The sequence below is a fragment of the Schistocerca cancellata genome, chromosome 11, assembly GCF_023864275.1.
Source record: "Schistocerca cancellata isolate TAMUIC-IGC-003103 chromosome 11, iqSchCanc2.1, whole genome shotgun sequence".
NCBI classification, from domain to species: Eukaryota; Metazoa; Arthropoda; class Insecta; order Orthoptera; family Acrididae; genus Schistocerca; species Schistocerca cancellata.
Genome location: NC_064636.1, coordinates 27,008,161 through 27,022,591, shown reverse-complemented (window position 1 = coordinate 27,022,591; position 14,431 = coordinate 27,008,161). Strand labels below are relative to the sequence as shown.

Genomic DNA, 14,431 nt, shown 5'->3' with positions numbered 1-14,431 from the left:
CAGTGGTTTAAGTATCACAAATCCATCTGTTCCTTAGTTTCAAATGGCTTTGCAATGAAACTATTAGATTTATCGGGTCTAGTGCAGCAGGGGATACAACCCGTCGGCTTTGAACAATGACGTCATTCCTTAGTCATAGATCGTGATGTCTTCACTTCGAGGCATAGATAATAAAGCAGTTCTGTGTTCTAATAAGCACTATCATTAAAATAATTGAATGTTAATCTAAAATCGATCGCTTGATATTCGGTACATCATTAAACATGTGATTTAATTAAATTAATTGTTTGTTTTTTATTCGGACGGTACTTTATATTTTTGTAATGATATTGAGGTAATGTGGATTATTAATTTTTTATTATAGAACAATTTGTAGTGTCTTATTTTCGTTTATAGGAATGGATTTGTCTACCCCTATGAATCTGGACGATTTAAGGGAAGTTATGGGCCAAGATATGTTGACCACAATTTGCTTCCTGCAAATGTGTGGTCTCATAGCAGAATACGTTCAATGTCATGAGTGCGGCGAACATATGCGCCTTACGAGTCTATCGAGTCGCCATACTCACGACTTGTTCGTATGGCGCTGCAGCAAAGATCGGTTGTGGCGGTCCATTAGACGAGGGACGTGGTTCGAGAAATCTAAGCTCGCCCTCAGAGACATAATGAAAATAACATATTGTTGGTGTTTAAGATATCCTGTATGGCTGTGTGTGTGCGTGAGTGTCGTGTCAGTAAACATACCGTAGTAGACTGGTACACGTTTTGTAGGGAGGTTTGTGGGGAATATACGAAATATAGGGGGCCGTTGGGGGGGCCGGGCGTTGTGGTGGAAATTGATGAGTCTCATTTTGGGAAAAGGAAATACAATAGGGGGGGAACCTCCGGTTGGATTATGGGTGTCGGGGGGGGGGGGGGGGGGGGGGGCAGTAATTTCAGGTCAGCATTGTAATGATGTAGTCTTTAGAGTAGTACCAAATAGAAGTAAGGAAGTTTTGGTTAGGTTAATTGAAGATGAGGTGGCAGAGGGATCTATTGTTATTTCAGACGGGTTTTCTTCTTAGAGGGGTTTAGGGGATAGGGGTTACCAACATCTTGTAGTAAACCATAACATTGAATTTAGATCTCTATCGACAGGCGCCTGTACTAACAGCATAGAGAGGTACTCGTCAGCGGTAAAATCACTCATAGGGAAGGGAAAAGCCAAATTTCAACTCTTCAAAGCCATCTACATCAGTATTCTTGGAGACAAAGCATTCCGCGGACATATTGCCCTTTTAAATGTTTCATTAAACATGTGGGCAAAATGTACCGTCCCAAACATCTCAGTTAGTTTCAGGAGGAAAGTGGGTGAGGGGGGGTTGGTGAATGTGTGAATGTGTGTGTGGGGGGGGGGGGGAGAGAGAAAGAGAGAGAGAGAGAGAGAGAGAGAGAGAGAGAGAGAGAGAGAGAGAGAGAGATTTCGTAATGTGTTTGTTGTGAGTGTGGGTATGTGATTTTCATTACTGTCTGTTTAGGCGAGCTTCCGTTATTCGTCGATATTTCCGTGTGTTAAGTTCTCTTTTCCATTTCCTTATTTATCTATATTTCACTATTTTGCCATGCTTCACTTTCTTATTCCACCAATATGTGTATTTCCGTGTTGCGAAGTACGTAACAGAAATTTGGGAGCTGGCGATCTTTTTTCGTTTTCCAGCTCTAGTATCAGCGTGACATTTTCGAATGTGTACTTCCGACACCCCCATCACAACAACATCCTTCACTTCGCCTTTACGCTGACGACACAACTATAATTTGTATCACGTACTTCACTTCGCCTTTACACTGACACTATATATGTCAATTCGCGAGCAAGATAAGAATGTTGCGTATAGCTATATAGCTCAAGTAACGAATGGGATACTATTAGCGACCAAGGCACAGTAGCCGCTAAGTGTTTTTTGGCTTTAAAAAAAATCTCACTAGATAGAATAAACTGATCCTAAGATACAGATGCTTCAGTAGCTGATAAGTGTTTTCTGGCTTTTTTAAAAAAGCCAAAAAACACTTATCAGCTACTGAAGGGAGCTACAACACTAAGAAGAATCGCTTCTCGGCTTTTGACAAGATCAATGTTTCTCTCTCTCGCATTCCTTTGTTTCTCAACATTCTCCTCAGCTGTTTCATCTTTGTAATACATGGTCTCCGGCGACTTGTGACGTCATTGTTCAAAGCCGACGGGTTGTATCCCCTGCTGCACTAGACCCGATTTATCAGTGAACTTATAATTGGCTGATCTCATTACGTCTGCAGTGTATTAAAGGTGCAAAAATTTCGTAACATCCATTAGAATTATATTTAGAAATGAAAAAGATGTTCGTCTGCAAAACAACAAAACTTTAGAAATATTCCTGATAACACACCATCTCCACACGTTCGAGTAATACACAATGATACATTCTTATCTCTGGCATTCCACGTACAGAATTGCTCGAAAGCAATTTAATTTTTAATTTAAAAACTTAGTATCTCCTCTTAAGTAACTTTCATTCATTTCTTGGTAGGACCTAGGTAATTTGCGTTATGTTTAATATGTAGCAATATTTTACACACGTGTTAAAGCTCTAATTGCACTTGAGATCGTTTACAGCAGTAACCTCTTACACAAACAGTTGTAAAATAACGATAAATTAAGAAATCAATTATGCTCTTATTCCGTTTGCTTTCTTTTTATATCTCTCTAGTTTCGTTTCAATTCGTCGCTTCCCATGATGATGCACTCACCACAAGTAAAAAAATTAGAAAAACATGCTTCAGGATTTGCACACCACATATTGAAACGAGACTCTGCCTTTGGGCTCAGTTAATTCTGACATTTTTCTGTGTGTTCACAACAAGTGTACAACTGTGAAAACACCGATAATGTACGTCTGAAGGCTGAATATAACCTCAACATTCTGCTACTAGTTACGTCATGAACTTGAACAAGTTAAAATACTACAGGTCTCTGCTACGTGATGTACTCGACGGGGATTCTTAAATTTTCTAATCTACGTAAATGCGTGAAAATTACACTTACTTCACACAATGCAGTTGCCTTTGCGTTCTGCCAGTTAGCTCTGCAGATGTTCATCAGCCATATTCTTCTTCTTATTGCATCCCTCTCTTCTTGATTTCGAAAGTACAGCTAAACGCACAGCACTGTTGGTTTATTCAGCACGAAAACACACAATACTGACTACTTTAAGCGAACATGTCACTAATTGCAGTCACATGCAAGCGGTGCTGATGGACCATACTTCAACGTGCATTTCAGTGACTCGACCTGCCATCTGTCTGCGGCGGTTGGTAATGCCGCTGGCAGCTGCTGCCCTCTCGCACCACTCCGTTACACTACGTGTGGGTTCTCCGTCATTATACCTCGTGTCGTCTTCTCTATCCCTGGCCCGCCACAGCTTAATGCAACGTACCAATTTCGGGAGATTCATTTATCAACGGACCAGTTAAAGATTTGGATTCTTGGAACTGTTTCCCGAATCAATTACATATCAAAATATGCTTCAGATTCAAATAGAGTAACACCACAGTTACGCACAAGCAACAAACAGACAAAACTTATAAAATCAAGAACGAGTTTTTTCATTTTTGGGAATTGAAGACAATGATTGTCGACTGGATGGGCAGGGAAGAAAATAGTAGGGGAGTAAAAATGATCTGGGCTGCTCGGCAGTGTTTCCAACTCCATGCGAGTATTCTTAATCTCCGATTTGTCCGAAAAAGGAAGTTTGGAAGCACTACGATTACCAGTTATGACTTTTAGTAACGAGATATGCCGGTGCACTTTATATGCGAAAACTGTTCAGGAGCTGAAAGTTAGTCTCACAGAAATGTGGAGCTGCGCACTGTGAGCTGGTGTGATGAGACAGGGACCTACAGGAATGATACAGTGCGGCACATTCAAAGCTGGACGGCAAGTCAACGAATCGAATAAGGAAGATCTTTCGTTCATTCACAGACGGTGGGAAGCACATTCGAGTTATACTGTGTGCACTCGAATATACATCTTCGAATCCCTCAAAAATTTTTCTTCCTCTGTATATCTTACAACACCAGCTGTCACTTTTCTTTCTCCTTATTGTATTTCAGTGCCCCATATGGGGCGGGCTGGCAGCAGCATAGGCGTCGCTCTTCGGGCAAGAGACAGTATACAACAGGGAGACATTTAAAACAACATTAAGGGGAAATACGGCGAAGCAGACATATTAAAAGGGAAATGTGATGGGAGATAGCGTAAAAAGGGGTGACGGTAAAAATAGTGATAAAAATCTAAAAACTGTACTCAAATAAACACACACTGTGACGGTTAACAGAATCACAAGACGAAGGACGGCCGGAGCATAAAAGTTGCGATGGGTGGCGTAGCACAGAACGACCGCTGACTGGAACACTATGTACAGGTCCAGCACACGATTAAAATCAGCTCTTGACGTAACGAGAGAATAGCACCCGGGGAAAGAGCTGAGGGGATGTGCCACGGTGCAGCGGCGGGGGTACACCGCCCTCCCTCCTTGCTTGCAGTCCATGCCACCGGCTTCTACTCCGATCTGTGGAAAATTAGAGAATGATACAACAATCAGAAACAGTTCTCGACTGTTCGAACATGTAACAAACTCCGAGTAACAAATGAACTTTTGTAAATGCGTGCGACGTACTCTTCTAACAACACATATGCATTACTACTAAGCAACAACAGGAATGTTCATTTACAGCCCCAACGTATAGAGTGGCTTAATCACCCACATCTTTCAAAAATTCAACAGTATAATAAATATGAATGATAAGCAATTAAAGGCCCATTTGCTTAGTTGGCCACATATCTAAAATATATTACCAAACTTGTATCTGGGTATAAAAAGTTCTTGCCGCAAACACTGTACAGACATGGGCGCGTACAGCAAATTTATTAGTATAAAACTATAAGCAAAAATTTGATTTCACGAACCAGGTGTTTATTACCTCTCAGAATTTCCTGTGACAGTTCTAAATCAGAAATGAGGTGATATACGCGTGATGCTGCCGAACGGACTGTTGCTTGTCGTCATCAATAGATGGCACACCGACTTGCTGCCTTGGTTAACACGCCACAACAGCAGCGCCGCAAAGCGGAGACCAACTCAACTCACTGTGCTGGTAACATGGCTGCCTCGTGGAAAACTAATTTTTAACTCGAAGCTTTGCAACCCGTAGGATCGGCAACAGAGTTTAATAACATCGAAATATAGTGTTAACAGTGGTGGCGAAACAGATTGAATGTCCATTAAAAATGGCGCCAAGTGAGAGTTTAGATTGTGTTAGCTCTGAATTAAGTTAGGAACAACGATAAAGACTGATCAATATGTGCGAAATTTAATGGTAAGTGTGATAGGAAGTGTTTTCCCTTTAACATTACAAAGAAACAGTGGAGGAAGTATGCATAAAAAAGATAAATAATGGAAGAGAAACCAATATAGTAAAATGAACCGAAAGATATGTTCATAAAATTAACAATGGTGTTAGAAATACCAAACACTAGGAAAAAGATGTTTCAAATAGCCCTACCGTACAAAACTGATAACTGTAATAATGGTCAATATATGTTAACAGAGTTGCCTTGCTATTCAGACACAAAATGCTCTTCTAGAACTTCTAGTTTCAGAAAATACAATAAAGCTGGCATGCTCTTCTAGAACATCTGCTTTCAGAAAATAGAATGTTATATATATCAATGTTATATATATATCTGTCAATCCGAAACATTTCCAATGTTGATGCTATAGCACATTATAAGAAATACTGCAAAATATTAAAGACTGTAATACGGATGTCAAAGCAAATATATTACAAGGAAAAGATAGTCATATCAGATAACAAAATAAAGGCAATATGGGATATAGTGAAGGAGGAGACTGGTAGAACCAGACATGAAGAGGAACAAATAGCATTAAGAGTAAATGATACATTGGTGACAGATGTGTATAGTGTTGCAGAACTTTTTAACAAACATTTTATAACTGTTACTGAAAAGATGGGGTTGTCAGGTTCGGTAGATGCTGCTATGGATTACCTTAGACCAGACATTTCAAGTAACTTCCATAATATGAATTTGACCCTCACTACCCCAACAGAAATAATGTCCATCATAAAATCTTTAAAATCAAAAACATCTAGTGGGTATGATGAAATATCAACAAAGTTAATTAAAGAATGTGATTCTGAGCTAAGTAACATATTAAGCTATCTGTGTAACCAGTCGTTTATCAGTGGAATATTTCCTGAGTGGCTGAAATATGCTGAAGTTAAGCCACTGTTTAAGAAGGGAGATAAAGAAATAGCATCAAATTTCCGTCCAATTTCACTGTTGCCAGCATTCTCAAAAATTTTCGAAAAAGTAATGTACAGTCGTCTTTATAACCATCTTATCTCAAATAACATACTGTCAAAGTCACAGTTTGGATTTTTAAAAGGTTCTGATATTGAGAAGGCTATCTTCACTTACAGTGAAAATGTGCTTAATTCATTAGACAAAAAATTGCAGGCAACTGGTATATTTTGTGATCTGTCAAAGGCATTTGACTGTGTAAATCACAATATCCTTTTAAGTAAACTAGAATATTATAGTGTAACAGGAAATGCTGCAAAATGGTTCAAATCTTATATCTCTGGCAGGAAACAAAGGGTGTTATTAGGAAAGAGACATGTATCAAGCTATCAGGCATCATCCAACTGGGAACTAATTACATGTGGGGTCCCACAAGGTTCCATTTTGGGGCCCTTACTTTTTCTTGTGTATATCAATGACCTTTCATCAGTAACATTACCAGATGCCAAGTTTGTTTTGTTTGCTGATGATACAAACATTGCAATAAATAGCAAATCAAGTGTAGTCTTAGAAAGATCAGCCAATAAAATATTTGTGGACATTAATCACTGGTTCCTAGCCAATTCTTTGTCACTAAACTTTGAAAAAACTCACTACATGCAGTTCAGAACTTGTAAGGGGTGTCCCAAGAGTATATGTCTAACATACGATGACAAGAAGATAGAAGAAGTGGACAGTGTTAAATTCTTGGGATTACAGCTTGATAATAAATTCAACTGGGAGGAGCACACCACAGAACTGCTGAAGCGTCTTAACAAATCTCTGTTTGCAATGCGAATTTTGTCAGACATAGGGGATATAAAAATGAAAAAGCTGGCATACTATGCTTACTTTCATTCCATAATGTCATATGGGATTATTTTTTGGGGTAATTCATCAAGCCAAGCTAAAGTTTTCCGGGCACAAAAACGTGCAGTAAGAATTATATGTGGTGTGAACTCAAGAACATCCTGCAGAAGCCTGTTTAGGGAACTAGGGATACTGACTACAGCTTCCCAATATATTTATTCCTTAATGAAATTTGTCATTAAAAATATATCACTTTTTCAAACCAACAGCTCAATTCATGGAATCAATACTAGAAATAAGAATAATCTTCACAAGGATTTAAAGTCACTTAGTCTTGTACAAAAAGGTGTGCATTATTCAGGAACACACATTTTCAATAACTTGCCAGCAGCCATAAAAAGCTTAACAACCAATGAAATTCAGTTTAAGAGAAGCCTAAAGGATTTATTGGTGGGCAACTCCTTCTACTCCATTGATGAATTTCTTAGTAAAACCAACTGATTTGTATATAAGTACAACATAACTTCTGCACAATTTCAGTGCAGTAATGTGTTCACTGAAAATTTGTGTGTGTGTGTGTGTGTGTGTGTGTGTGTGTGTGTGTGTGTAAGTATAATCTAACTTCTGCACCATTTCAGTGCAGTAATGTGTTCATTGTAAATAAGTATTACAGTAGCTGTATTACATGTTTATTACCTTATAAATAAATAAAAAACTTTTTTATTTTAAATTCAGTGCATTAGTATTTGTAAAATGACTCTTAGTGTTCATTAAAAAATGACGATAATTCCACTTGGGACCTGTGGAATGGTACATTAGCTTATTTGTTTTAGTTGTAAATATTTGTCATGTGTTGTTGTTTTTCTGACATGTTCCACATCCTGGAGGACCTCCTCACTACGGATCAATTGGAATGTAAGTAAATCTAATCTAATCTAAAAAAAGAATCAGGAATTTTATTCGCCATAGATCATTTTACAATGACACTGGCTTCGTTGTACAGGATGTACTAGTACATACAGAATAATAAATAAACAAGTGTCAGTATATTATAGAATACATTTCAAGCATGGCAGTGTACCAAATTATATCAGAATAGCTTCTAAAAGTTAATGAAATAAGCTATACTATAATCTAATATAATATACTATTGTATCGTTTATTGTATACACTACGTAATCACACATGATTAACCACAGCACACAATAACATGTTTAACTACAGACAACATTTAAATGCTAACATCTGCTCAGGCATCTCAAAGAATTCTTTAATGTCATAGAATGTATGATCTGAAAGCAAGCTGTACCACTTAATTTAAAAAAAAAAATATGTCCGTAGACTGAAAATGAATTGGCAGTTTATTGAACATTTTGAGTGGGTTAACTTTGTGGCAATTTCCTGTTCTAATCTGTGGCACAGTATGTCTAAATTACCCTTCGCCCAGGTGTTGTGTTCATGCATTTCCTCTCCGGCCATAAAATCTGAAATATTATTTTTAATATAAAGTACAGACACATAGATGTATAAATCTATAAGTGTGAGTATTCTGAGTCTGGAAAAAAGAGGACGACAGTGCTCCCTATGACCTCTTTTACATATTATACGTATGACTTTTTTTTGTAATTTCAATACGTTTTTGATGTGAGAGGAGTGCCCCCATATAATCAGACCATATGAAATATGTGACTGGAATAGCCCAAAGTATGTCACCCTGACGTACTCCAAGCTCACTACCTCCCTTAGTTTCAAGAGAAGGTATGCCACCGAGATATTTTTTCACATACATGATTGATATGTTCCTCCCAATATAGTTTTGAGTCAATGTGAATACCTAAGAGTTTTACAGACTTATTGCCTACTTCATTTGATGTTCCCATTAGAAGTTGTTATGTTTTGTCAGGGTTGCATAGGAGCTTATTGGCTGCAAACCAGTCCAGGGCCTTATCTATTGTTTCTTTTGTTAGGTTATTCAGATCTGAAATGTTCTGATGTGTGGTAAGTAGTGTTGTATCGTCAGCATAACACACAACAGGGTGAGCTATATTTTTAGGTAAATCATTAATAGCGACAATGAAGAAGAACGGTCCAAGGATAGACCCTTGTGGTACACCTGTGCTGATTTCCATGATGGAAGAATTTAAATTTCTGACTGAAACGAATTGTTTTCGGTTACTTAAATAAGAATTTATCACAGATAAAGTGCTCCCTCTCACCCCATAAAACTCTAGTTTCCCCAGTAGTATGTCAACTGGAATGCAATCGAAATCTTTGCTTAGGTCACGTAATACCAGTGATACCATGTTATTATTTTCAAAAGCTGTTAAGGTTTGGTCAATGATTTCCAAGATGGCCCCTGTTGTGTTTTTCTCTTTGCAAAAAACAAACTCATTGCTACATACGATATTGTGTTTTTCAAAGAAGCTGCTTATTTCTGGGTGTATCAGTGCCTCAAATACCTTTGAGAATATTGAAACAATGGAGACTGGTCTGTAGCTTTGAGGAAGATGTTTGTCCCCTTTTTTAAAAACTGGGACAGCTTTTGAGACCTTAAGTGCATCTGGAAAAACTCAAAATTCTACACATTATTAAAAATAAAAGCTAATGGTTTGGCGATTCAGTGTATCCTTTTTTTAATTATGTTATTTGATATCCAATAACAGTCCATACTTTTAGAACCTGAAAATTTGGATACAGCTTTTATAACATCAGCAGGTGTGACAGCCCTCCATTGAAATACCAGGTTAACAGGCAGTGGTGTGCCAACAAGGTCCATTGCAGATGAATTTGTTGCTTTAATACTGTTACTTATTTCTTTAACTGAGTTTAAAAAGTAGTGAGTTAATTCATCAGAGTTAATTCATCAGGTTCAAGCAGAGCTGTTTCTGTACATTTGGTTTATTCTCTTGTTTTATTATCTGCCATGCTGCCTTGCATTTATTGGGAGCCCTTTCTATATAGTTTTCCACTGCTTGCTTTTTTGCCAGAAGAAGTTTAGCTTTGTAGTAGTTTTTGCATTCCAGATATGACCTATGAATGTTCACACTCTGTTCTGCTCCTTGGTTAGCGGCTTTCTTATGCATCTGGTACAGCATATGCATGGTTCCTCTAATTTCAATGTTATGGAAATGGAAGAGGATGTAGATGAAGATGAAATGGGAGATACGATACTGCGTGAAGAGTTTGACAGAGCACTGAAAGATCTGAGTCGAAACAAGGCCCCCGGAGTAGACAACATTCCATTGGAACTACTGACGGCCTTGGGAGAGCCAGTCCTGACAAAACTTTACCATCTGGTGAGCACGATGTATGAAACAGGCGAGGTGCCCTCGGACTTCAAGAAGAATATAATAATTCCAATCGCAAAGAAAGCAGGTGTTGACAGATGTGAAAATTACCGAATAATCAGTTTAATAAGCCACAGCTGCAAAGTACTAACACGAATTCTTTACAGACGAATGGAAAAACTTGTAGAAGCCGAGCTCGGGGAAGATCAGTTTGGATTCTGTAGAAATACTGGAATACGTGATGCAATACTGACCTTACGACTTTTCTTAGAAGAAAGATTAAGGAAAGGCAAACCTACCTTTCTAGCATTTGTAGACTTAGAGAAAGCTTTTGACAATGTTGACTGGAATACTCTCTTTCAAATTCTACAGGTGGCAGGGGTAAAATACAGGGAGCGAAAGGCTATTTACAATTTGTACAGAAACCAGATGGCAGTTATAAGAGTCGAGGGACATGAAAGGGAAGCAGTGGTTGGGAAGGGAGTAAGACAGGGTTGTAGCCTCTCCCCGATGTTATTCAATCTGTATATTGAGCAAGCAGTAAAGGAAAGAAAACAAAAATTCGGAGTAGGTATTAAAATCCATGGAGAAGAAATAAAAACTTTGAGGTTCGCCGATGATATTGTAATTCTCTCAGAGACAGCAAAGGACTTGGAAGAGCAGTTGAACGGAATGGATGGTGTCTTGAAGGGAGGATATAAGATGAACATCAACAAAAGCAAAACGAGGATAATGAAATGTAGTCGAATTAAGTCGGGTGACGCTGAGGGTATTAGATTAGGAAATGAGACACTTAAAGTAGTAAAGAAGTTTTGCTATTTGGGGAGCAAAATAACTGATGATGGTCGAAGTAGAGAGGATATAAAATGTAGACTGGCAATGGCAAGGAAAGCGTTTCTGAAGAAGAGAAATTTGTTAACATCGGGTATAGATTTAAGTGTCAGGAAGTCATTTCTGAAAGTATTTGTATGGAGTGTAGCCATGTATGGAAGTGAAACATGGACGGTAAATAGTTTGGACAAGAAGAGAATAGAAGCTTTTGAAATGTGGTGCTACAGAAGAATGCTGAAGATTAGATGGGTCGATCACATAACTAATGAGGAAGTACTGAATAGGATTGGGGAGAAGAGAAGTTTGTGGCACAACTTGACCAGAGGAAGGGATCGGTTGGTAGGACACGTTCTGAGGCATCAAGGGATCACCAATCTAGTATTGGAGGGCAGCGTGGAGGGTAAAAATCGTAGGGGGAGACCAAGAGATGAATACACTAAGCAGATTCAGAAGGATCTAGGTTGCAGTAGGTACTGGGAGATGAAGAAGCTTGCACAGGATAGAGTAGCATGGAGAGCTGCATCAAACCAGTCTCAGGACTGTGGACCACAACAACAACAACAACTCTAATTTCTGCTAGCTCTTCTGTAAACCAGTTCAGACTTTTCTTTTCATTTCACTTGGATATCTAATTTTTTTTCTGTTGAACAAGAATACCATAAATCTGTGTACTCTTTAAAGAAGTTATGAAAGGTAATTTCAGCTTCCTTTTTTCCAGATTGATAATTATATATAATGTCCCTATCTGCATTTGCTAATCTATCAACAAACATTCTTCCTTTTGTCCTCATACCATTACTACTTTAGGTTCTTCCGTTTTAACTAGCTGCCTCTTACAAAATGTAAGGAGTAGTGGCTCATGATCTGCAAGTCCACTTCCCTGCAAGTCTGACTGTAAAATCTTCCCTATGAAAATTCACAACAATATTGTCTATGTACACATTCTTACATGTGGCACAGTTATTTGTACAATAGAGGTCTAATGATTTTAGCATATTCAAAAATGTCCTAGCAACTGGCCTCTGTGTGTTTACTATTTCTATACTGAAATCACCACATACAGCAATTCTTGTTTTACTCTTCAATATCTTTTTAATTATTGATTCACATTTTTCAATAAACAAATTTACATCACCATCTGGGGACCTATATTGACTAACTACCACTATATTTTCATTCAATAGTTTTACACAACTAAACTCCCCATCTAGTTCTGAGGAGTACATAGATACTTCAATTCTTGAAAACTTTATTGGTTCTTTGACAAAAATTCCAGCACCACCAATATTTCTCTGTTTTCTACATATCGTGTCTCCCACAACATACCCTTGGGGATCAAACATATTTACTTGTTCTTGGGTTAACCAGTGCTCAGGTACACATATAACATCTACATGCTCAGTGTTACATAAATGTTCTAATTCAAAAATCTTATTTCTAATACAAGAGCAATTTGACTGTATATATGAAGTTGTAGATTCAGGTAATGTGTGATCTTGATGCAATGTGATCATCTGTGTTATGATAGTACCTGTTCATCCACTTGATGACTCACTTTGTTAACTACTTTCTTCTGTGAAACCACTGCTGATCCCACCAAAAATCCTGGTACCTTGGTTGTGGTTTCTTTCTTCGGGTTGACTTCTGTATTCCACCTGTTGGTATTCTCATTCCTTGAGCTTGAGTTGCTATTCTTCTTTTTGCAAGTAGTTCTCTCTTCTTATATGGTGTCTTCTTTCCTGTCACATCATTTGCTGCTTCTTCTGACCTTTGCACTGATCTCTTGGATATATTTATTTCTTGAGTAATTGTCCTCTCCACACATACAGAATTCACTTTTAAGGATTCTGCTGTTATTTGTGCTGGAGTTGTGTCAGTAACAATTCTCACTGATTCTTTATCTGAGACTGCAGTATCCTTCCATTTAAGTTCTACTGCTGTTTTGTACATTTCCCCGTTCTTTCCACTGATTCATAAGTCGTTGTGGCGATTAGTTCTTTACCAGTTGCATTTAGGTACTGTCCATGTGCTGTATATAGCTCCTTGTTACTAGGAGTATTAACAAAACAAGTGTTATGGAAACCTTTCACTATTTTTCTGTTGATGGATTGAATTTCTTGGCTTACACAAGACCATTCAGGCATGTCATGCCTGTGTGGCAGACCAACTACAATTACATTTGTATTTTGTAATTCTGACAAGTCTTTATGTAGTGAAGGAATTGCCAAGTTGGCTTCATTCTTTGCTACGTCATTATCCCCTGCCCAAGTAACTGCAAAATCTTCATTTGTCAGCTTATGCAGGTCATTGCATTTTTTAAATATTACACTAGTGGGGGCACCTGGTATCACCTTCCCTTAAAATGTTTCTTGCACAGTCTCTATCATAGGCAACGAACATTTTGTGTCTCCTACTCACTGACTCACTCTCAGGAGCAAAGGTTTGCATTTTCATTGCTGCACCCTTAGACTGCTTCCCTTTTTGAACTGCGTTCCGTGTTGTGGTATGAATGCTGTGTTGCGAATCGTCTTTTATGTTGGATGCCTCAAATCTGTAGCTTTTACACATTTCTTTCTTGGCTGATTCTCGCTTCTGTAGTTCGTTTGTTAGTACACGTATAATTGTTTTCGAATACTTAAGTTCCTTTCTTACAATTGTGAGTTCATTCTTTAACTTTTCGCACACACACGTTTTTAACAGGTCTGTTTTGATTTCGTGTATATCGTCACATTCACAACGAAAACAATCAATACATTTCCAGCTTTTCACTCTAATCGTTGCATTTACACACGAGTAATGGAACTTCCTCTTACACTTTGCACAATTCATGCCTTTTCTTGCTGTTGTTACAGGAACACGGTTTATTCCACGCTTCCTCATTTATTTCGTAAATAGTATTCAAATTTTCGGAACTGGTCGCGGCCGTTGCACACGAGTTAGTAACAAAACACAATATGTCACACTGTTCTTTCAACAGATCGCCGTATTTTTAGTTACGGTACTCGCATAGAACATTTACCAATCCACATGTACAAGCCATAGTATGTTTAACTTAAGCTCGTTAAACTAGCAAAGTAACTTATTTTAGGCACAACATTATGAGTACACCGCCATTTAAAAAACTTAT

General features: G+C 38.0%; 1 long non-coding RNA gene across 2 annotated transcripts in view; it reads right to left on the bottom strand.

The window, feature by feature from the left end:
• LOC126108786 (uncharacterized) overlaps positions 1-3,741 on the bottom strand; it is a 29,672-nt gene extending 25,931 nt beyond the window's left edge. Inside the window, exon 1 of one of the 2 annotated variants that reach the window (XR_007523635.1) lies at positions 3,059-3,741. This is a non-coding gene — a long non-coding RNA (uncharacterized LOC126108786). The remainder of the gene's footprint in view (positions 1-3,058) is intronic. The other variant, XR_007523634.1, reaches the window with a different exon arrangement.
• Positions 3,742-14,431: the final 10,690 nt, after the last annotated feature.